The 21,514-nt window shown below is 45.8% G+C and overlaps 1 pseudogene; it reads left to right on the top strand.

Annotated features, from left to right (window-relative positions):
• Window positions 1-11,224: 11,224 nt before the first annotated feature.
• LOC143387100 (SOSS complex subunit C pseudogene) lies at window positions 11,225-11,554 on the top strand (annotated as a pseudogene).
• The last annotated feature ends 9,960 nt before the right edge of the window (window positions 11,555-21,514 follow it).

Below are 21,514 nucleotides of genomic sequence, written 5' to 3'. Positions count from 1 at the left end.
AAGTGCCTGCAGCTCCAATAGACTGGTGAATCTACTACAAAACCTTCATGGGCTGGTGAATCTACTACAAAAAATAGTGTGATGTAGAGTAGAAGAAGAAGAAGAAGAAGAAGATGATGATGATGATGATGATGATGATTGTAATCCACAAACTGCACTGTCTTAACGATTTAAGTGTACAATACAGTAGTGTTAACTGTATGTTCATTTTTGTTCAATAAAGATCTCTAAATATTTTTCATTTTGCAATTCCCATTCCCCTTCTCGCCGAGGGCCTGGTAGTTACCGTTCACTTCAAATGCCTCATATAAGGAAATCATGCAGGGTTGTTCCTGTGACTTCCTTATTTCTCATGGAAAAATATCCTCAAAGTTCATCAATGTTACAGCCTATAGTAAGAGATCCTTGTACTTTAAGGCTGATGTGTAGTCCACATTCTCCTTATCCATTCATCCATCCACTGATCCGTATTTAGATTGCTTCCAAAAAAGAATAGTGTTTTTGCAGCTGAAAAAGCAAGCCCTCAGAACAGCAATGGGGAAGCTGGAAGACTTTATAACTTCACGGGCAGAAGGAATTCTTCATTTATTCGGCACATACTAACAGTGTGTTCACATCCAAGGCACTGGGCTAGTGACGCCTGGGGACACACAGTTCATGCACATGTACAACGCCCCCCGTTCTCCCAAAGCTCAAGAAGGGTGGAAGTATTGGAAAGCATCATGAACTTCCAGGGCTACTCCAGGTGCAGGGCTGCTAGGAGGGCACGTCCGGGAAGCCAGAACTGCCCATGGGGAATGAAGCACAAGGCCACGCTCCCTCTGGGGGTGCTCACAGTAGGGAAGAGGGGCCGCGCACAGGAGCACACCTCTGTGGGGAAGGACTGCTCCAGAAGCAGGACCTGCTGCTGCTCGAGCTCCCCCAACTTTGTGCAGTGTGAAAAGAATTCCCAGGCTCCAGTCAGGTGTGGAAAGGGCCCCACGGTCTCATTGGCTCAGGCTCCAGGAAGGCGGGCAGAGCAAGCAGACGACCAATGAGGACCGCGGACCATGAAGTTCTGCCCCGCACATGCGCTGTGGCGTCCTGCCCTGGCATTCTGCCTTGGGAGCCACGTGCAGTGGGTGGCCGCCAGGTAGGCTGCCTCTGGGAGGCTGCCTCCCGCACTCACCCTCGGGGCTCAGCCCACCGCTGCGTCCTTGTGTGCAACAGGGCAGGGCAGCGCGCTGGCCCACATGGTGCGGGGCCCTCGAGGCCGCCCAGGTCTGCCCCCCAGAGGTCGGGCGCCCAGCGAAGGCGCGCAGCTTACGGGCTTCTCTTCCGCAGGCAGGACCACACCAGCCACAGCCATGTGCCCCCCCCCCCCCCCCCCCCGCCCCGGCTCCGGGCAGCCTGCTCCTGGCCTGCAGCCTCGCTCTGGTGCCCCTTGTCGCAGGTGAGCTAGTGCGTTGTGCTGTATCCAGATCCCCAGCATCCCCCTTCCCTTCTGCGTTCGCACGCCCACCTCAGGCCTGCTTTCTCTCTCTTCTGCCCGTCCTGCATTCCAGCCCTACCCCTTCATTTCTACCCGCACTTTCCTGAATTCCCACATCTTGGCCTCAATCTCTCTTCCCCCATGCACTACCAACTACAGTATCCACTGTATTCCCAGCTGCATTTCCCCTTCAGTGCCATCTTCCTTAGTCTGGTGCTGTGTTCTGCGTGGTACCTGCAGTGAAGGAGTTGACACAGAGTTTGACATCAAAATGCTCCCAGCCTAGTGAGTGTGATGGGGACACACCCGCCTGTGGCCTCCAGATCAGCCAGTGCTGACCTCCGGGTGTGTAGATAAGGTCATCGGAACAGTTGACACCTGCCTCTTGGAGTGGCAAAGAATGTGTGAGCTGGTGAAGCTGCAGGCCCAATGCCTGGCACTCAAGAAGCCCTCATTAAAGAGTAGCTTTGTGTTGTGGTGGGGTTTTTTTCTTTTGTTTTGTTTTTGTTCCCCTTCCCCCAAAAGATGACATGTATGGGGAAGGAAGGAGCAGCTGAAATGTTTATCATTGAATTTGGTTTACGGGTAAGGGGTATTTGAGAACATCTAACTATCCCTGGGTTCACCTGTACCCAGGTCTTTTTTTTTTTTTTTTTTTGGTACTGGGGATTGAACCCAGGGATGCTTAACCACTGAGCAACATCCCCAACCTTTTGTTTTTGTTTTGTTTTATATTTTGAGACAGGGCCTTGTTAAGTTGCTAAGGCTGGCTTTGAACTTACTATCGTCCTGCCTTAGCCTCCCCACCCACTGGGATTACAGGTGTGTACCACCACACCCATGGTGCCCATATCATTTTCATATTCCCCATTATTCCCAGGTCCTCTCAAGCCAGCCTCCACCATCACCTAGTTAGTCCACTATTTCAGGGATCAGAGGCTGTTGACTGCCAATCCCACCAACTCATGCTTTTCCTTTTTCCTTCAGCCTCTTAACTGCTCTTCTCGCTGACTGAAAATAGACTCTTCATCACCTGTTCTTTATCCCAACCCCATACAAGTAGACCAGACATGACAGCAGAAACACTGTCACTTAGTAGGAATTTCTTATGAGATAGTTTAATGTTAGATTCAGAAAGGAAGACTGGCATGTTCAAGAGAGGCATGGAATAGGATCAGCCTTCAGACCAAGAAGTTTGTTAGAGCCCATAGTACAGAGGGGTCTTCAAGTAAAGCTTCAGCCAGCCCAGGAAAAGCTGGTGTTCTTTAAAGGTCTCTTAAAGGGGGAAGAGTGAGACCAGGATAAGGGTCTCACTCAGGTCAGTTGACATTAATAATCAGATTGAACCATGTAGTCAGTGTTTGGGGCTGGGGCAGTGCTTAGAAGGTCCCAAGTCTCACTTGTTGGGTAGAAGAAGAGAATCTTATAAAACAGTGGGTCTGTTAACATGTAGCCTTTGATATATGACATTTAGGACTTTAGATTAAAAAAGTCAGCATAGTTTTACATAAAGTTTCTACTCTTTCTTGATTTTTCTCCTGCTTTCTAAGAGTAGGTTAGAGAAAATCACTTGATTTATTCATTTTGAGGAAAAGCTTTAGGCAAAATATAGTTTATCTTGGGACTTTGAACCTTCAAGCCCTGTTCTCCATTCTTCAGGTGTTGTCATTCCTGCTCTCGTATTGGGCCTTGCCAGGCCAGACCAGCTGAACTCTGAACACGGTGGATGAAAGACCCAGAGACAAGGTTGTCCCAGAGCAGAAGTCAGGGGACCACCCCCACGATGAAGTGAAGTCCCAGTGTGACTGGCTCCTCCTTTTGTTAGGAAGAATGAGCGATGATGTGAGGTTTACTCAAAACTAGAGATAAGATGAACAGGGATGCAGGTTCTCAGGACTCAGAGCCAGAGCTGTGATTACAAGTAACCATAGGTGCTGAGTTGCTCAATTTTATTATTTCAGCAAGCAGTTCTCCAAGACAGCCTGCAGGACTCTAGGCAAAATTAAAAGGGAATGAACATGACATTTTTGCAAATAGCTAAGAGGAGTGATCTGTGTTTCCTTGTCTCTCCTGAAGCACTCTTGGTGAGCCTTGGAAATAACTTCCTGTTTTCAATATATTCTGATTCCGGAGGTCAGCAGTTTTCTGCTTCTCCAGTCAAGGCACCTGGACCAAGGTGGACCAAAGGCCTCCACAGTGCCTCCTCCAAAGTCCAAAGCCAGCTTCACTGTAATTTCCAAAGCTTATTTTCAAAAAGGTTGAGAAAATCACTGTTCTTTCACTGAATAGGTACGAAAAGTGTAGCTAACCAGCCTGGGGTGCTTAGCATTTTAATAGAAACCAAAGTCCAGAGCTAAAAAGAAAATATTAAAACAAAAAGACAAATGAAAACCTTTTCCTAGAATATTGTGTTGAAGATGGTGTGGAATGTACCCTGGTTGAGAGAGCAGAGAGGCCGTGGATCTGCACAACACACCCTCTCATAATTTCGCTAGTGTTGCCAGAGTCCTAAGCTAGAAGCTCCACTCTGGGGGTCCCAATGAATCAGGTCAAACCCTCCCCATGAAACCAAGCAGAAAGGTAATGGTGAGATGCATGAAGGAACTTTAATCATGTAGCATGACTACACCAGGAAGACAGGGACCCATGTCTTTAGCCCTGTCCTAGAGCAACTGACAGGGACGAGGTTTTTTAAGAAAGGGATGAGGGCTAGGGATGGAGGTCTGCAGAGCCAGAAGCTTTACACAGCTGTCAGAGCAGGTGACACTGACTAAACGGGGTCTGGTTCTTCATCATCTCGAGCTTGAGCAGGCCGAGCCTTGTACAGAATAAGAACATTGCTATTGCCTGAGCATAGTTTTGACTCTGTCACAGATGTGTGTCTGTCAGAACTGTTGTTCCTATGAGCCAAGATAACTGCTGAAAAGAACAGCTCAGAAGAACTCCAGTTAAAAGAAGTCAGACAGCATGGAGTCGCGGTGGACTTAGGTCTGTAGCTGGACCTCCTTCACCATTGCCCTGGAAGTCAGCCTCCTCATGGGCATAGAGAAGCAGCTCCAGGGAGAGGAGCAGAGTGGGACTTACCTCCATATGTAAGCAGAAGTGCCCTACTTTACTATGCTGTTCAGAGCTTGCTTTTTGGTTGTGATTTGAGCACTTTCCATGATGGGTCTTTTTGTTTTCTCAAGAGCAAAAGAAAATTTTGAAGCCCCACCAGAATATATGTACATTCCATCCTCTTACCCGGACAAGTATACCTCCAGGAAAAACCCAACAGTCCTGCAATTGTCAAACTTTTCCGAGTTCCATACCAGGGAATGGCAGGTCTGAGAGGCTGCAGCCATGGTCCCCAGCTGATCTCCTTGCTCCCTGGGGCTGTGTGTATAGACACACACGTGGTAAAGATCAGGCCTCCCCTCTCCCACCACCTCTGAGGGCTGCCTGACACATCCTCTTTCTACTTGAGCAAGAGAACTGGGATTCATGCAGTGGGGAGAGGATGCACAGGCTCCGGGGTGCATGTCCCCTGGGTGCCACTTAACACTCATCTTGTGGGGGATAGCCCCTGAGCAGCTAGGCGAGCTCCTGAAGGGCGGGGGCAGGGTGGTAAACAAAGACAAGCTGCCTTTTGGAAGCCTGAGAAGAATTCTGCAGGTAATTACCTTGCTCTTACTCCCCACTTCCCCTGCCCTTACCTTCCCAAGGTTTCCACTTCTCTGTCTGTAATTCCCTGCACTCCTGCTCTACCTGGGCATCTTTGGGAGACCTTCATGGTGACTGCAGGTGGCAGTAGAGACACATGGTCAGGGGCAGGGAGCTGCCTTAGTTCTCCACGGCATTAGGGAGCCCCAGAGAAAGAAAGCAGGAGGAACTAAGGCTCCTTGTCATTGGGACCCCTTCTTTAAGCATCCTGTGTTTGCCATATCTGTGACCTCTACCTGTAAAATCAGATTATTGTGTGCCAGTGTTTGGAAGTAGACCTCTTCCAGGCCTCCTCTGACGAAACCACCCCTTCCAGAGGGGGCTCTCTGCCCACCTTGTGGGCACCACCTGCACTCGACCATGTTCTGCTGCTCTGCAGCCTTTATCGTTGTCTGATATACTGGGTCCTCTTAGTTCCTGTCCGGTTTCATTTACCTCCCCCATGAAAAAGCAGGCTACATGAGGACAAGGACTTCTGTGGTGCCACAGTACCGAGTTAGTATCACCCGAGGAACGCAGGGTCTGGGCAGCAGGGAGGGGGCAGGTGGGTTTGAGAGGCCATTCAAGAGCATGAGTACATTCTCCAGATGGTGGTGGGTACCATCCAGGTTTCCCTATTTTTTTTTTTATTATTTTCTTAACAGTCTCCTGGGAGATTAAAATGAGTGACTTCGAGGAGAAGGACATTGATGAATTTGCCTCCAACGGGTACAGGTGTCCAACGTGCTTTGCAGTGAAGGGAAGACTGTGCAAGGCAGAGTTCAAGTGGTGTGCCGCAGACAGAACCCAGTGTGTGGAATTCTCCGGAGTCATTGACACAGGTACTCTCCAGGCGGCGGTTCAGGGTATTCGGGACAGTGAGCAGCCCTCTCACACTGACAGAGGGCAGGATTAAGGACAGTCCTGCTTTTGTCCACCTGCTTAGAAAGCTCTTCCCCTTCATCTGCCTGTGAGTCCGCATGTGTTCATTGACAGGCTTTGTTAGCACCTGGATAGTGGCTCAGCGTACTGTGAACATCCGTCCTCTGCAGACTTGGTGAGATTTTTTTAAACCCAGTGTAGGTTGGTTTTTTGTTTTGTTTCCTTTCCTTTCTCTCTGGGTTTTTAATTTTCAAAGTAAAAATTTTAGAGAGAGGCAATGACTAAACTTAAACTTTCTTCAAAGTGGTCATTAAGCATAATTTTCTTTCTATAAGAAATCTAAAATAAAATTTTTAATTAATGAAATACATTAGAAATTAATTAGCAGTGGTGTTGTGATGTAGCCTGCAGACCGGAGGCTCAGGGCCATGGGGTTGGGTTGTTTCTGGAGCTTTTTTTCACCCTCTTACTTCTCTGACTCTGGGGAATTCAGGCTTCCTGAAGTCATTGTCAGGGAGGTGATGACTGGGCCTGATGATATTGGCTGGTCTGAAGTTTTTGCTTCCTGAAGTTTGCATAACATGATTCTTTATCTAAAATAGCCATCCCTAGATTGCTCTAGATGTCCCAAGGAAATGAGACAGAATCATCAAGAGCATAGTGCCTGCCATATGAAGGAATGTATCTGAAGGGAATTTGAAAGGCATAGAACATGAGTAAAGTGATAGGGTTTTTTGTTTTTGTTTTTGTTTTTGTTTTTGTTTTTTGGTACCAGGGATTGAAACCAGGAGCACTTAACCACTGAGCCACATCCTCAGCCCTTTTGTTTGTTTTGTTTTTATTTTGAGACAGGGTCTCCCTCAAGTTGCTGAGGGTCTTGCTAAATTGCTGAGACTGACTTTAAACTTGAGATCTCCTGCCTCAGCCTTCCAAGCTGCTGGGATTACAGGGCTGAGTCACCACACTCAACTTAAGTGATAGCTTTTTGATGGCTATTGCTATTTATTAATAGTAGCCTCAGACCAAGAGTAAGAGGAAGTTAGCTCTGTCCTCAAGATCATATGGAGCACATGATTGCAGCACAGGTATCTGGCACCCTGCATGTGGTGGTCTCCAGGATGCTGTTAACAAGGCATTAGGACTCTTCACCTCCATTGCCTTGGGTACAGAGCTCATGCTCCATCCCCAAGTGCTAACATGGGCTAGAAGGCTCACTCACATCATGATTGACACAGGGTTTAAGGGAGCTTAGGGATTTGCAGGGATGATATCTGCCAGCCCATGCCTCTGCTAGAGAGGGCAGTACTGGGTGCATCACACAGGAGAGTGGCTGATTTCTGCCCTGTTCAAGACCACTCTGTGGATGGAGGGAAGTTTAGATGAGGAGGAGGAAAAGAGGAGTCTCATGTCTGGTTTCTTACAGGTTTTAGCAACATGCCCATTGAACTGAAGAAGTGCGCACAAGCAGACCAATGCACGGAGACAATAACTACTTATATGGGTTTTCCAGTTTCTAACGAGAGTAAGAGTTGCAGGTCACCCTTCGGAACAGGGACCAGAGTCAGAACCACACCTCCCATCTTCTTTGTGCTCTTCCTGGGGAAGCTGCTTCACTGAGCTCCTGTGAGGGCCCAGCCGCCTCCATTTGTGGATTAAACTTGCACTGCTTGTTCCTGTGCCCTTCCTTGACTGCCCCTTCCTCCATGGGTATTTCCAATTGTCTGTTTACTCGTTCGGCAAGGTTCACATGCTGTGTACCCAGCCACACTCAAAGTGGACCAGGTCATGTCAGGTCCTGACCCTCGAGATTTCTGAGCATTTGGAGAACAGGAAGTGTGGCTGGGCAGAGCTCAGAAACCATTGTTGGGAGCAGCTGTAGGGACTGGTTTGCACATGGGGTAGAGTTGGTGGAGGGTGGATTGGATCAGGGAGGTGAGGTTTAGATGAACTTTGAGGAGATCTGTGCAGTATGCTGCAATGGTTGGGACACACAGATGGGGAACTGGCAGAGGCTCTGGTGGCCTGGTGTGGTCCACAGGAGGGGGCGTGGGGGAAGAGCCTGAGTAACCATGGCCACACAGGGGCCAGCCTTCTGTAAGAGACCAAGGTGCTGCCCATAGTGGACACACTGTGCCCTGGCACTGCATAGGGTGGTCCGCACAGGGTGGTCCACACAGGCCTCTGGCGCCCCACCTTGAACACTCTCAGGAACATGCAGGGGCACCTGCCCCAAGAACAGAGTCCTCCTCCCATGTCTGTGCCTCAGGCCCATGGCCCCTTCTCAAGGGCACTTCGCCAGGCACCAGTGCTGCCAGCACCATGAGCCAGCCAGGAGGAGGAGAGAAGCAGAGCCCAAGCTGCCACCTGCTTATCACTGAGGATGACCCAGGGGTCCCCTGAGCACACACCTGCCTCAGCCTGGAGCTACACAGAAGGCCCTCACTGGTGCCAGAGCCCAGCACAGAAGATTGAGAGGTGGACACAGGAAAGGGCCAAGTCAGTGGTGAGCAGTGGCCACAGAGGAAGGATCCCAAACACAGCTTCCCCTGCTCTTCCCTTGACTGGTACCTGCGCTTGTGCCCCACCCATGGCTCCATCTGTGTGCTTGTGCCTTCTGTACCCTGTTGTGCCCAGTGTTATTTTTTGTACTCTTGGATGCATTTGCTTCTCTTTGTTCCCCTTGTCTGCCTTTGGCAGGGCAAAGAAACCAGGGACAACTGAAGTAAATGTTTCAGTTTTATTTTCTGTTTAGCCTACCCCATTTTTAAAATTTCTTTGATGGATCAAAACTCTTTCCTTAATTTAAAAATAGATAAGTCTAATATTTGCATTTGCACTGAAATCATTTTTATAAAACTAAGTTAATTTGCTTTTAGCCACTGTGCCCATGATAGAATATCCCCCTACTTCCTAGGGCAGCTCCTCTGAATGAAACAATATGGGTCAAATAATGAGATTTTTTTTTAATTGTAAACAAACTAATTCCTTGTCCTGCAGCTCACCTTCAGAGGTGGCCAAGGCTTTCCTGGGTCATAACAAAACCTTCTTGGTGCTGGAAGCTCTTGAGGCCCAAGGTCTCATAAGAATCACCAGACACACATGTGCCCTGGCCGCCAGCTCCTGGACACCTTTCCCCCCAAGCCCAGCAGACGCTTCCTCACCTGTGATGGAAGTCCATGAATCGCGTGTCCCTGGCCAGCCTAGGTGGCTCTGGCTCAGAAGGTGTGAGGCAGGAGGCCAGATATAGCTCACGTGACCTTGGTTACTTCAGCTGCCTGCTGGCCTCTCTGCAGGGCAGGGGGAAGGAGCTGGCTGTGTAACCCCAGGAGACCCTGCTGCCACTCTCAAGTCATATGAAGAGAGCAGACCTGGTGCTAGCCTGGCGAAGCCCGAGTCTGTGCCAACTCATGGCCTCCGGGGCAGGTTCTCAGAAAGCCTCCCCTGGCACCCTGTGGTACTGAGGGGAAGCTGCCAGAGGCCTACCTGGGGCACAAGGAGGAGGGGCCAGCATGCTAGGGACAGTCTCCTGTTTGCTGTCTAGGCTTTGCGTCCCTGCAGCTTAGCTTCAGATGGCCCCATAACCCCACACTGAGGGTGTGCTCTCCTCTCAGCACAGAAGAGATCTTTCCTGGGACCTGAGATGCCACTGTGCCCTCTACTCCAGATAAAGACCCTCCTCAGGGAGAAGGGCCACCCTCCTGTCAGCCCAGAGCAGTTCTGGGGCCCACTCCTCATTCTAGCCACTGACACAGATTCTCTCCCTGATCAAATGCTACCCAGCTCCCCCACCTCCCTTCTAACTAGGACCTGACTCTTGGCCATCTGTGCTTGTTACCACCTGGCACTGCCCCAAATGGCCTGGTTTTACCAAGAATCCTGAGAAGTCAGGTCAAGCAGGCACACAGACCCTCTCTATCTCCTCAGACTATCCTCAGATGACCTCTGACCCTGTTGGCCCTTCTTCAGCAAGAAGCTTGTTAGGCTGGTGAGCCAGGATCCACTGACACCCACCAGCTCTGTGGCCATATACCCCACCTGCCATGCTCTATTTGGAACAGTCTCAGTCTCCTCATGGCAAAACTGTTACCTAAACCTCGGTCCTTGTCCCCGATGCCAATTCAGTAATGGGCACATGGTTTGGGGAAAAGAGAAACAAAGTTTCATTGCTTTGCTAGCAAAGGAGGAGCATGGGGCTCCAGTCCCACAGAGTGATTTTGCCCATCAGCAGGAACAGAGGGCATTTATAGAGGTGATGTGAAGGTTGCATTCCACCTATTTTCTCTCTGGAGTTGAATGTACTTGTGAATTTGGGAGATAGTCATTTCTGAGAGCTTCTGTTGCCATGTCCAAAGCAGATTGCCTCCTTCCTGTGGTGAGAATGTGTTTAAGGACAGATACTCTGCCTAGGATGGCAAAGAAAGATCATCATATTCCCCACACACACCACTACAAATTAGGGAGTAGAGAGGATGGAGGGGGAGGGAGAGAGGAAGAGAAAGAAAAATGTCTTTTAAAAATGAGTAATAGTGGCAGAGCAGCAGGACTGTATTACTAAGGTAGACACTGTCGCGGTGCAACCGAACACTCAGTCCTTGTCCCTGATGCCAATTCAATCACGAGGACATGGTTTTGTGGGAAAAGAAAAAGGAAGATTTCTTGCTTTACTAGCAAAGGAGAAGCACAGAGGCTCCTATCCCTGAGGCTCTGATTCTGCCCCTCAGGAGGAAAGAGGTGGGGCCAGGGTTAAAGAGGTGAGTCAAAGGCTACATTCCACAAAGTTTTCTCTCTGGAGTTGAATTCACTTATTAATTTGGGAGATTGTCATTTCTGAGGCCCTCTGGTACCAACCCTCTGGTACCAAGGACTCCTTCCTTCCTATGGTGGGTGAGCACTCAAGGACAGATAAGTTTGCCTAAAATAGGGGAGAAAGATAATCCTGTTTCCCCTGAGATTAGGGAGGTGGAGAGACTAAGGAGGAGCAGGGAGAGAGGAAGAGAAAGAAACATGTCCATTTAAAAAATCAGTTCAAGGAGGGCGGGAAGGTTGTAGTTCAGCACACTGCGGAGGTTCTGCCTGTCTGTCTCTAGGTGGTGTGTTCCACCTTGACAGCTGCCACCTGCAGCAAGGCCTCCCCAGTGCTCAGGCATCCCAGGTGAATGTGAAGTGCTAATCCATTGCCTCTGAATATAATTGAAACAGAAAACAGGAAGATGGCAGCAAATCCTTCAGGACAAGGTTTTCAAAACAAAAATAGAGTTGCAATCTTGGCAGAACTGGACAAAGAGAAATGAAAATTACTTATGCAGAACCAATCTTCAGCAAATAATCCTGGAGCTAGCATTGCACTCTCCAGCTCTTAATAAGGACTTCCAGGGACATGCAGAACAGCAGCATATCACAGCCCAGCAGAAGGCAGCTTTGCAGCATGCTCATGCACATTCATCTGGATACTTCATAACTCAAGACTTTGCATTTGGAAATCTTTTTTTTCCTGTTTTACCTCGCCTTGACCCAGAATGAAGAAAACATCTGTAATTAAAATTACTTTGTAATACCCAATGCCAGAGCTCCTCTCATTCAGGGCTGTACATATTATGCTCAAGTTCGGGACCCCCAAAAGACTACCAGAGACCAAGATCGATGTAAGCAGCAAATAGGTGTTTATTGTGAGCTAGCTCAGTCCTCCACGCGCACACAGCAACTGATGACACTGAGAGGCCCTGAGTCCAGGGTTTGTAGCAGTTTCATACACTCTTTGGGGAAGGCGGGGACTTCATATACATCATAGTATCTCTTAGCAAATAATCACACACCACGGGAAAATCATAAAATAACTCTAAAACATGATTAGCACATTCACTGGCAGGAACAGGTTGGCTAGGGGTGATTGGTTAGTACAAGAGGGGGTGTGGGAGGCCATCCTCACACGTGATTTGAGTTACCTCCCTGGCTGGGTGAGAGGCACTTAGACACAGCTGTGTTAGAGCTTTCCCCACCCTTTCCCAGGTCCGAGGGCTTGTCCGTGCAGAGACGTTTGTCTGGCCACTGCCCCCGAAGACCCAGTCATCGCCCCTGATCTTGGGATGCTACCCCCTTTAACCTTCATTGGATGGGATTTTCCCTGGAACTTTTTGTTCCCCAATAAAAGCCCACTCCCTGGAGTGTTCTCTCTCTCTCTCTCTCTCACTAGTCTCTTCTGTAAACCTCACTACCGCATTAGGTGGCTGGAGGCCGGAGCTAGGAGAAGCCTTCCTGGAGCTGGTTTTAAAGGTAATAAGAGTCTTGTCTCTTTAATTTAAAACTCCCTAGCATTTACTCATGAATCAAACCTTCTTTCATAAAGCCAGCGCTGGTCGCATAGCAGAAGGGGAATTCGTTTGAACTGATTGATTTAGGCCACGAGGGGAGTACATGCTGAACTACATGGTTTCCCAACATGTTATCAACCATCATAAACTACTGGGAGGTCATCTGGCATCCCAGGTATTTTCCCTGTCTCATGCTGATTTGTGGCTGCTAGGGGGTTGCTATGGGTCCTCACCTAGCCTGACTGAGTCAGGGACACCTGGCGCAGCATATCTCACCTGTTATTTGCAGACAAACAACTCAGCAGGGTGGGTATGTGCCTAGGAGTGCTCTGTGGGTCTTTCCAAGGACAAGAGTCATGCCCCCTTCCTTGGACAGGCTTTGCTCTGAGGTAGAGGCTGGTTTCTCATACACACTGTGACATTCAGAATTCTGGTGAACTTACATATTTTTTTGCTTCTTGAAAAGAAAGGAATATGAAAGTAAAAGCAAAAAGAAGGGGAGGACTGGGATGATGAAAGCTTTAGAAACTGGGTTGTCTGAAAATTTGATTATGCTGCTTAGTGACTTTATGTTTGTTGTAATGCCATTTGATTTTTAGCTCTCAATCAGACTCTGAACTGAATAGTCATGTAAAATCATCCCCTAACAACTGAGTATGTTGTGTCCACAATAGCCTTATATGAACCATTTGTAGTATTTAACTTGAAATAAATGAGGATGCTTTTGAAAAAATGTGAATGCATAGGATTAAATAAGTTAGGTTTATATTTGTAGTCCACAGTATTGATGTAGTATATAGCTTTCAAGTTAATAGTCATCATTATCATCCAGAAGTACTCTTTGTAAATGTATAAATATTTTCATGTTATTTTAAAAGAAAACCCAAGATAAAACTAAATTACCAACCAGTCTTAAGCATCTTTTATAAACATGCCATTATAAATGATGTGACAGTGTTATTCAAAGTAATTATAAAGAATGTGGTGGCTTGCACACTTATTTGTACATGGTCTTATTTAGCATTACTACATAAATGGTATGCATATGGTTTCATTGTTCATTTTATCTAATTAAAAATTTAAAATTAAAAAAAAATCAGTTGCAGTGGCTGAGCAGCAAGGGTTATATTCTAAGCATAAAGTGGACACTGCTACAATTCCCCACTGTCAATTCCTACATTCCATTTCTATGGAAAAATGAGTGAGGACATCTTCAAACTGTTTCCTGATGAAAGGGAGGAAGTTGGGGGAAGTAACCCAAGTCCTTGTTGTAAGGTCAGGCACCAGTGACCAAAAGGAGGCAGATTAAAAGGCTGCTGAATGAGGCTTTATTGAGATTCAATCCTGGAAGAGACCCTCCAGTCCAACAGAGTGGGTCTGGGGAATCGGCATGGACTCAGCCATATTGGAGTTTTTATTGGGCTTAGGGCAGAAAGGATGGGCTTGGTACAGGAAAGGGAAGTTTTTAGAGTTCCTTATCTTACTAGGGTTGGTCAGGGGAGCTTGCTTAGGTCCAGGATTGGTCAGGAGACCCCACTGATTGACAGGTGGTTATGTTGGTGCCTGATTGGTGGTTTTTTAACACACACGCGGGTTGCCTTATGATTTATTCTCTTAGCCACCTTAAACCAACCTAACATCCCAGCCTTTCGGATGACATAGGGCATCAAATTCCATCTGGTTACTTCCTGCTGGCTAGAGGCAAAGAATCTCATTCCCATAAAAGTGTCAGAGAGGGTTTTAGGTGGGGGCAGAGTCTCTGGAGTCTAAGGAGTTGGTCATGAGTTCTAGGTCTCCATCTTGGGCATCAGGGGCTGGTGGTCATGAAAAAGTAGTTGATTTACTGACTGGTTGGTGAATTTGTGTATCTGATCTTGCAGGAACTTCTTTAGGCAATTTAATAGACATGGTCCTATTAGGAGAAACATAAAGAGGACTAATAGAGGTCCTGTGAGGGAGAGAAGCCAAGGCCATACTTGACTGAACATTCCCCATGGATCCTGTTGGCCTAGTTGCTGTCTCCTCTTTTCTAGCTGTTCTTTTCCTTAATTACTCCCAGGAATGACTGTGTTTTGGTTTGACTGTTTTTGCTAGGTGTTTAAGATCAAGCTGGTCAAAATTGACTTTGTTTCTATCTATTGTTAAGAGTCAGCTGAGCTCCCATAGGGGTTGCTCTTGGGGGAACTTGAGAGCAGCTTCTTAGTTCTGTTAGTTCCATCTGTGCTAGGATGGGTCCAGGTCTTGCTTGACCATGTGGCTTCCCTTGGAAGCAACTGGGATGTCTCCTATTCACAGCAAGTGCACTGATTGGCTTTTCATTCTCCAGTGGTCTCATAAGCCCCCCTTAATGGGAGATTAGTGGCCCAGAGTTGCAAAGCTCTTTAGAGAAGTTGCCTGTTCTCTGGATTCAGAGTGACACAGAGGGCCAGAGCCAAATATTGGGGTTTGGGGCCCTTTTAATATAGCTTTAATTTTAAGTCTTGATCTTAAACATCTAGCAAGTCAGTCTCACCAGTCTTAAATTAAAAGTACTGGGCTTTAACTGAAATCTGGTCTACTTTGGAGTCATTTTAACATGTAGTAAAATGGGAAGCAGAGCCTTATCTCAGATAAGGTGGGGGTCTTTCAAACCTTCTACCTTAAAGACTTGTATACCTGTTGGGACTTCAAATTCTTAGTAACCTTGTTTTCAGTGATGAGAAAGCAATTTTAAAGGCCATTTTCACCAGATCTCAAATAGGGGTCTGAGGCCCCTCCTCAGCTCATTTGAGCTTTTTTTTAAATATCATGGGCTGACTGAGTAGCGAAATGGGTTGCTAACACCATAGCCCCAGAGGGAGACTCAGTATCCAGCTTATTATATTTGGTGAGAACCTCTGTAAGGCAACTGAGAAATAAGGCTGGATTCTCATCTGGATCCTGGGTGATTTCTCTCAGCTTATCAAATTTAACCACTTTATTGGAAACCGCCTACATGCCTGCTATCAGATATTGGACCATGCAAGCACAGTGATGGTGACCTTGTTGGCCATCTTGATAGTTCCAGTTGGGTTCAGTTAGGGGAACGGCTGCTTCACCTGTGGGGAGAGTCATATCTGTTAGACTAATTTGATCAGCATGATCTCATGTGGTCTGCTGGATGCAGGCTTGCTCATCCAAGATAAGGGTAGAGGAGAGAATGACATAGATGTCATGCCAGGTAGGTTCATATGTCTTAGAGAGGTATTGGAATTCCTTAATGTAAGTAGAGAAGGACCCAGGGCATTTTTCAATCTGGGAAAAATCTTAAAGTGAGAATTCGGTGCCAGCCACTTCCCTGAGAGGACAAAAGAGCTTTGAGTTAGCTGGTAAGAGGGCCACCTGGGACCAGGTGTGGGCACTGACAGGAGAAGAGAGAAGGGAGTGGGTTGAAAGATCCATTGAGGGGTGAGGGGAAGGGTTGTATCAGTAGAAGAGGTGGGTGAAGGAGTCAGGGCTTCAGGAGAGGAGGAGGGAGAGGAGGGAAGAAGGATGAAGGGGGAAGGTCCTGGAGTGGGGGAGGAGGAGCTATGGTAGCATGAGGAGGGGGAGGGGAGGGTACAGGTGTTGGAGGAGAGGAGGGAGAGGGTTGGTCTAGGTAGGGAGGGGGAAGTCAGGAAGGTGGGGCTGAGAGCAGCTCAGATGGATCTGAGAATGAGGAAAGAGGTGTGGGAGAACAATGGGAAAGGGGTTAGGGATTTTCCCTAGCCAGGAAGACTTGAGCGGTAGAACAGGTAGATTAGACAGTGAGACAGCAGCAAATACCCAAAAAAGCCTGAACATAAGGGACTTGTGCCCACTTCCCTGTCTGGTGCCAAAAAATTGTCCAAATCAGGATTTGAAAATCAAAGTTCCTTCTAAGGGCCATTGTGACCCATTGTCTAAGTCACACTGGGGCCAGGACACAGTGGAGTAAAAGACCAGGTGGTTAAGGCATAGGCCTTTAGTGAAAATCTGAATATAGACAACTCAAGGGAGTTTGGGGGTCTATGGAGTATTCGGTGTTTCCCATGACCTTCCTGCACCCTCTGGCGTGAGTGGGAGGAAAAAATGACATCGCAAATTCTGATCACACTCACCCAATGGGTAAGGGCTGTGTGGGGCTTGAGGTGACCCTACAACCCAGTGGGGGCCCAAAAAAAAGGGAAAAGCTCACACAAGGACTGGGACATCTCCACAGTTTCTGTGGCCTTGAGCAGAATGACAGAGGGTCTATGGCATGCATGTGACTTATGAATAGAACCCCCCAGATGGAGAGGGGCTGGAAGGTAAGGGGAAATGAGGGAACTTACCCCACTCTCATCAGCCTGGATGAAGGGAGAGGAAAGAAGGAGAAGCTTAGGAATTTCCTGGTTCAGTTGCAGAAGAGGGTAGGCCTCTATCCCAGATGTAAGGTATGGGGGAGACCTGAAAAGCCCTCCTGTGTTTTGGTACCATATGTAAGGTCAGGCACCAGTGACCAAAAGGAGGCAGATTAAAAAGCAGCTGAATGAGACTTTATTGAGATTCCCTCGCAGGCATGACCCTCCAACAGAGCTGGTCTGAGGAATTGTGCACGGGCTCAGCCAGATTGGAATTTTTACTGGGCTTAGGGATGGAAAGGAGGGCTTGGGACAGGAAAGATAGGGTTTGGGACCGGAAATGAAGGTTTTTAGAGTCCCTTGTCCTACTGGGGTTGATCAGAAGAGCTTACTGAGATCCAGGATTGGTCAGGAGTCCTCACTGATTGACAGGTGATTCTGTTGGCACCTGATTGGTGGTTCTTTTGTGTGTACATGGGTTGCCTGGTGCTTTGTTTCCTTAGTACCTCAAACAAACCTAATGCTTGTTCCTATCAGGTGGGTTGTGGATAGTTAAGGCCATTCACCATCAGAGCAGTCCAGAGGTCCACAGTGCAGATGGCTAGTGACTGGACAAAGTATACATAGGGCAGGGATCATGCTAAGTCAACAATAAACAAGACAGCAAAGCATTGCTTTTTCATAAACAATTGACACAAAAGCTATTAGTACTTCAGCCAGTCTCTGAAAACCAATGAAGACACTAACCTGTAATCTTATCAGTGAAAAACACATCAAGTTCATCAACATAGGTGGTTAGGAAGATTTATAGGATCATGAAATCAGACTGAAATTAACTCAGGACAAATTTGCAATTTTGTGATAGGCACCTTTACACAAGAACCCTTTCTTTATAGCCTTCAGCTTTAAGTTCTGTTGTTAGGGCTGACACAAGTATACATCTTAAGTTCACTTAAAAAAAATTGTTTTCCATTTAAATTTCCAAGTAGGATGTGCTTTTAGGCTACATTCTCCTGCCAGGTTTTTAAGACCAAGTTGATCAAAATTAACCATATTCCTATCTCATCTTAAAAGGAAGTTGAGATTCTTCAGAGATTGCTCTTGGGGAAGTGTTCAAACCTCCTGACTCCTTTAGCTTTCCTCTATAGCAGTGCCACTTGCCAGGATAGGTCTGGGTCTGGCTGACCATATGTGGCTGCTCTTGGAAGCTCAGGGAACTTTCTGTCTCCAATGACTCTCCTCTTTGCAGAGTGTGCACTGGTTGGCTTCTTGTTCTCTAGAGTCCTCTCAATATCCCTGATCACCAGAGTTGCAAAGCCCAGAGAGGGGGTCCTATCATTCTCTCTGTCCTGGCTAACTGTAGAGGGCAAGGGCCAAAATGTTGGCTGATTTTTTTCTTTGCCCATTTACTTCCTTGACTTTGTGTCCAAGTTGTTGGTTTTAAACACCCAGCAAGCCAGTTTCACCAGTCTTAAAGACAGAGTAACAGATTATAACTTCAATATCTATCATTTTACAGAGACTTCTTGCATTTAATTAAGGTTAGTATTAGTACTGGAAGTCAGCATTATATACTTAACCCAGGCTTTTTTTGTTTTGGTTTGGTTTTTGTTTTTTAGAAGCTGTATCTCTGCAAAAGACTAACAGGCAACAGTTATAAAGTTAACAAGAAAAATACAAAATGAAATTAGCAGAGCAAAAACACCTTCAATTTGTGTAATAGTGATGAACCAAGAATAATGACTCTTATACTCATAAACCTTTACTTAGTTATACATTATATCCCCTGTTTGAGATCACAGTAATGTTTACAACAAAAATCAAACTTTGAACACAACATTAAATGAGCTGAAGGCTAGACTATTTTGTAGCCATTTTAACCCAGAGTAAAGAGAGAGGCAGAGCCTTATCTCAGGTAAGCTGGGGTTCTTCACAAATCACACAATAAACATTACAACTGAAACTTGAATTAAAGACACGCTCAAAGAGCTTTTAATTTTCTTTTTGGGGAAAAAGTGGCAGATGCTTTCATGTTTTACAGTGTCACTTTTAAACTTATCAGATCTCCTTATTATCTTCCAAAAAATGCATTTAAATTCCAATACCAGAGTGAAGAGTAACACAAAATTGGGTATACAACTTATTGACAACAGGTTACTTAATCCTGCTATAAGACATTAGAAATGACATGAATAGGGGCTGGGGATTGGCTCAAGCGGTAGCGTGCTTGCCTGGCATGTGTGCGGCCCGGGTTCGATCCTCAGCACCACGTACAAACAAAGATGTTGTGTCCGCCAAGTACTAAAAAAAAAATAAATGTTAAAAAATTCTCTCTCTCTCCCTCTCTCTCTCACTCTTTCTTTAAAAAAAAAAAAAAAAAGAAAAAGAAATGACATGAATATATACCACCAAATTTCTTATTTCTGCACAAATGCAAGTCTTTTGCTACAAAAAAATTTAGTTTGGCTAACACCAACTTGGCAAAGTGTTTTTCTAAGTTATACATTCAACTAAGTTTTAACTTTTAAAGTACAATTTAGACTCCAGACTGGACAATAACAATTATCGAAGGCCTGCATGTGTTAACAAACATCAAAGGAGGCCTAAATCTCTTGTACACTTAGGATACAGAGTTAATGACCAGAAATTGACTCAGTCAAAGCCAACAGATATAAGACAGGTCTTCAAATGATGGTGTGGCCCTTTTATGTCAGATACAATGCATAAAAGAGCACTTACTGGTTACCTTACCATTAACCTTACATAAACTTTCATTTTATAAACTTTTACGTAAAACTTAGACAAGGCTTAGACAGATATTGTTCTCAGATGCATACATATATTCCAAAATATATCAACAATATTGGTATAAACTAAATAACAGTTGTTTGTTTAACCAGTTACAAAGTAATCATATACAATATTAAAACAGGTACAAACCCTAATTCCTTTAAGACTTAGTTTCCCCAAGTAATAAAACCTAAAAATACCAGAAAATCATTTCAACAGATAAGAGTTGGTCAATGTTTCTGACTTTGCTTCATATAAGTACATTAAAATTCAAATAATTTTGTGCTAATTATAGCCAATTTTATCACTAACAAATTTTTTGAGGTTTACCTTCCACAAATATTCTGTGACTTAAATATTTACAACTTTACAGTCCTAGTTTTGTTCTCTTTCATCTTGGATGTTGCCCAAGAATATTACTTTATGAGACAAAATACTTTCTTATCCAGAAACATTTCTTTTGCCTTCCAATTTTCTATACTAAAATATATTTCTATACCTATACAGTTTCTTTTTTTCATGAAACTTTTTTTCATGTATGTGGATTTATTTATTTTGCATTACAATTCTTAATACACCATTATACAATAATTTATCATATCTCTGATTATATATAAGGTATCTTGCCACCAAATCCTATATGTTTCTTTTATCTGTTCTAGTTTGGGACCCTCTCTTAAATTAATATTCTGAGACAGTCTTTATGCATGTTATCTGTGCATTTAATTTACACAAATTTCATCCCAGGCAAGGGTTGGACAATCCAGCATATACCAAACCGTGCCTTAATTTTTTTCCTCCCAGGTTGCCTCCCAAGGGTTGGAGCACAGGATATTTTTGAACCTGACCTACCTTTAGTATTGTCATCACAGTGTCATCAACTTTAGGTATAGGGCTTCTTCTTACTTGAGGCACATTGATATGCAATCGAGGAGCCCTTTTCCATCCTCTTCTTTAGGCTTCCTTGAAAATCTCTTTGCAGAGGCTGCCTATAAAACACAGGTAGGCCTTAGTTTCTGTCTTTCCTTTTCTGGGTACAGCTGTTTATTCTGCCAGTCTCCCCGGGCATTTAGTTTGATGGGATACTATGATAGGAAGAATTGCTTTGCCCCAGTGATGAATATCCCCTGGCCAGTTGGAGTATCCTGTTAGATGTTAAAAGGGCAGGCTATTCCTGACCTCATAAGCTGACAATGCTGGAACCTAGAGCCACATCCTTTGTGGCCAGCAGCCTCCACCCTCCATGGGCAAAAAGGGCTGGAAGGCAGGGCAGAGGCCAGGTTCTCTTTGGCCATTTTTCTGCAGCCTAGGCAGATTTTCTGAGATTTTTTTTCCCCCTGAGCTTAGGGCTGGTGAGGTGAGGTGACTTGTGGCTGCCTGGGGCCAGGCTGAGAAACAATGCTGGGAGGGCCAGCAGTGGGTCTGAAACATTGAAATATTTTTAACTATCTAATCTGGTGTTCTGCTGTCCTTGCTCACCAGAGGCCATGCCTGTTGGCGCCTTCAACTTGGTTCCTGATGGTTCAGCCCCCTTCTCGTGTAACTGCATCAATGCCTGTAGATACAGAATCTCTTTCACATACTTCCCCCTGGGAGACTAGCTTCAAAATGGATTGTATAATAATCCAGAAAAAAAAAAAAAACATTGAAAGGCCAGATTGTGTTATAGGAAACCCTCTTTCTTATTGAAAGGCTCATCCCTATAGGTGGCCCATTCAGGCAAGGTGTCTGCTCCAGAGACCACCAGTAAGATCAATGCACTATAGGCCATGTCTTAAAGGGCCAGTAACACACACACACACATACACCCCCTCAAAAAAAAATACAGACAAGAGAGGATCACTGAAAGCATGCTGACAGAGAGGAGCCTGCAAAACAGACAGACCTGCTCATACAGATTTCTTCCACCTACTTTATTTTTGATAGACCAACTCCAACTACAAGGTTGTACAATAATCTAGAAAGCTATTTAAAAGTCATCTCACTACAATAAAACATTATCTTAGACTTATAGGTGGTCCTTCTAAAACTCACTCTACTTCTGACACACCAACTCCAATTGC

This window comes from Callospermophilus lateralis, unplaced genomic scaffold, assembly GCF_048772815.1.
Source record: "Callospermophilus lateralis isolate mCalLat2 unplaced genomic scaffold, mCalLat2.hap1 Scaffold_1118, whole genome shotgun sequence".
In the NCBI taxonomy this organism is placed as follows: Eukaryota; Metazoa; Chordata; class Mammalia; order Rodentia; family Sciuridae; genus Callospermophilus; species Callospermophilus lateralis.
This window is presented reverse-complemented; position numbering and strand designations above follow the sequence as displayed.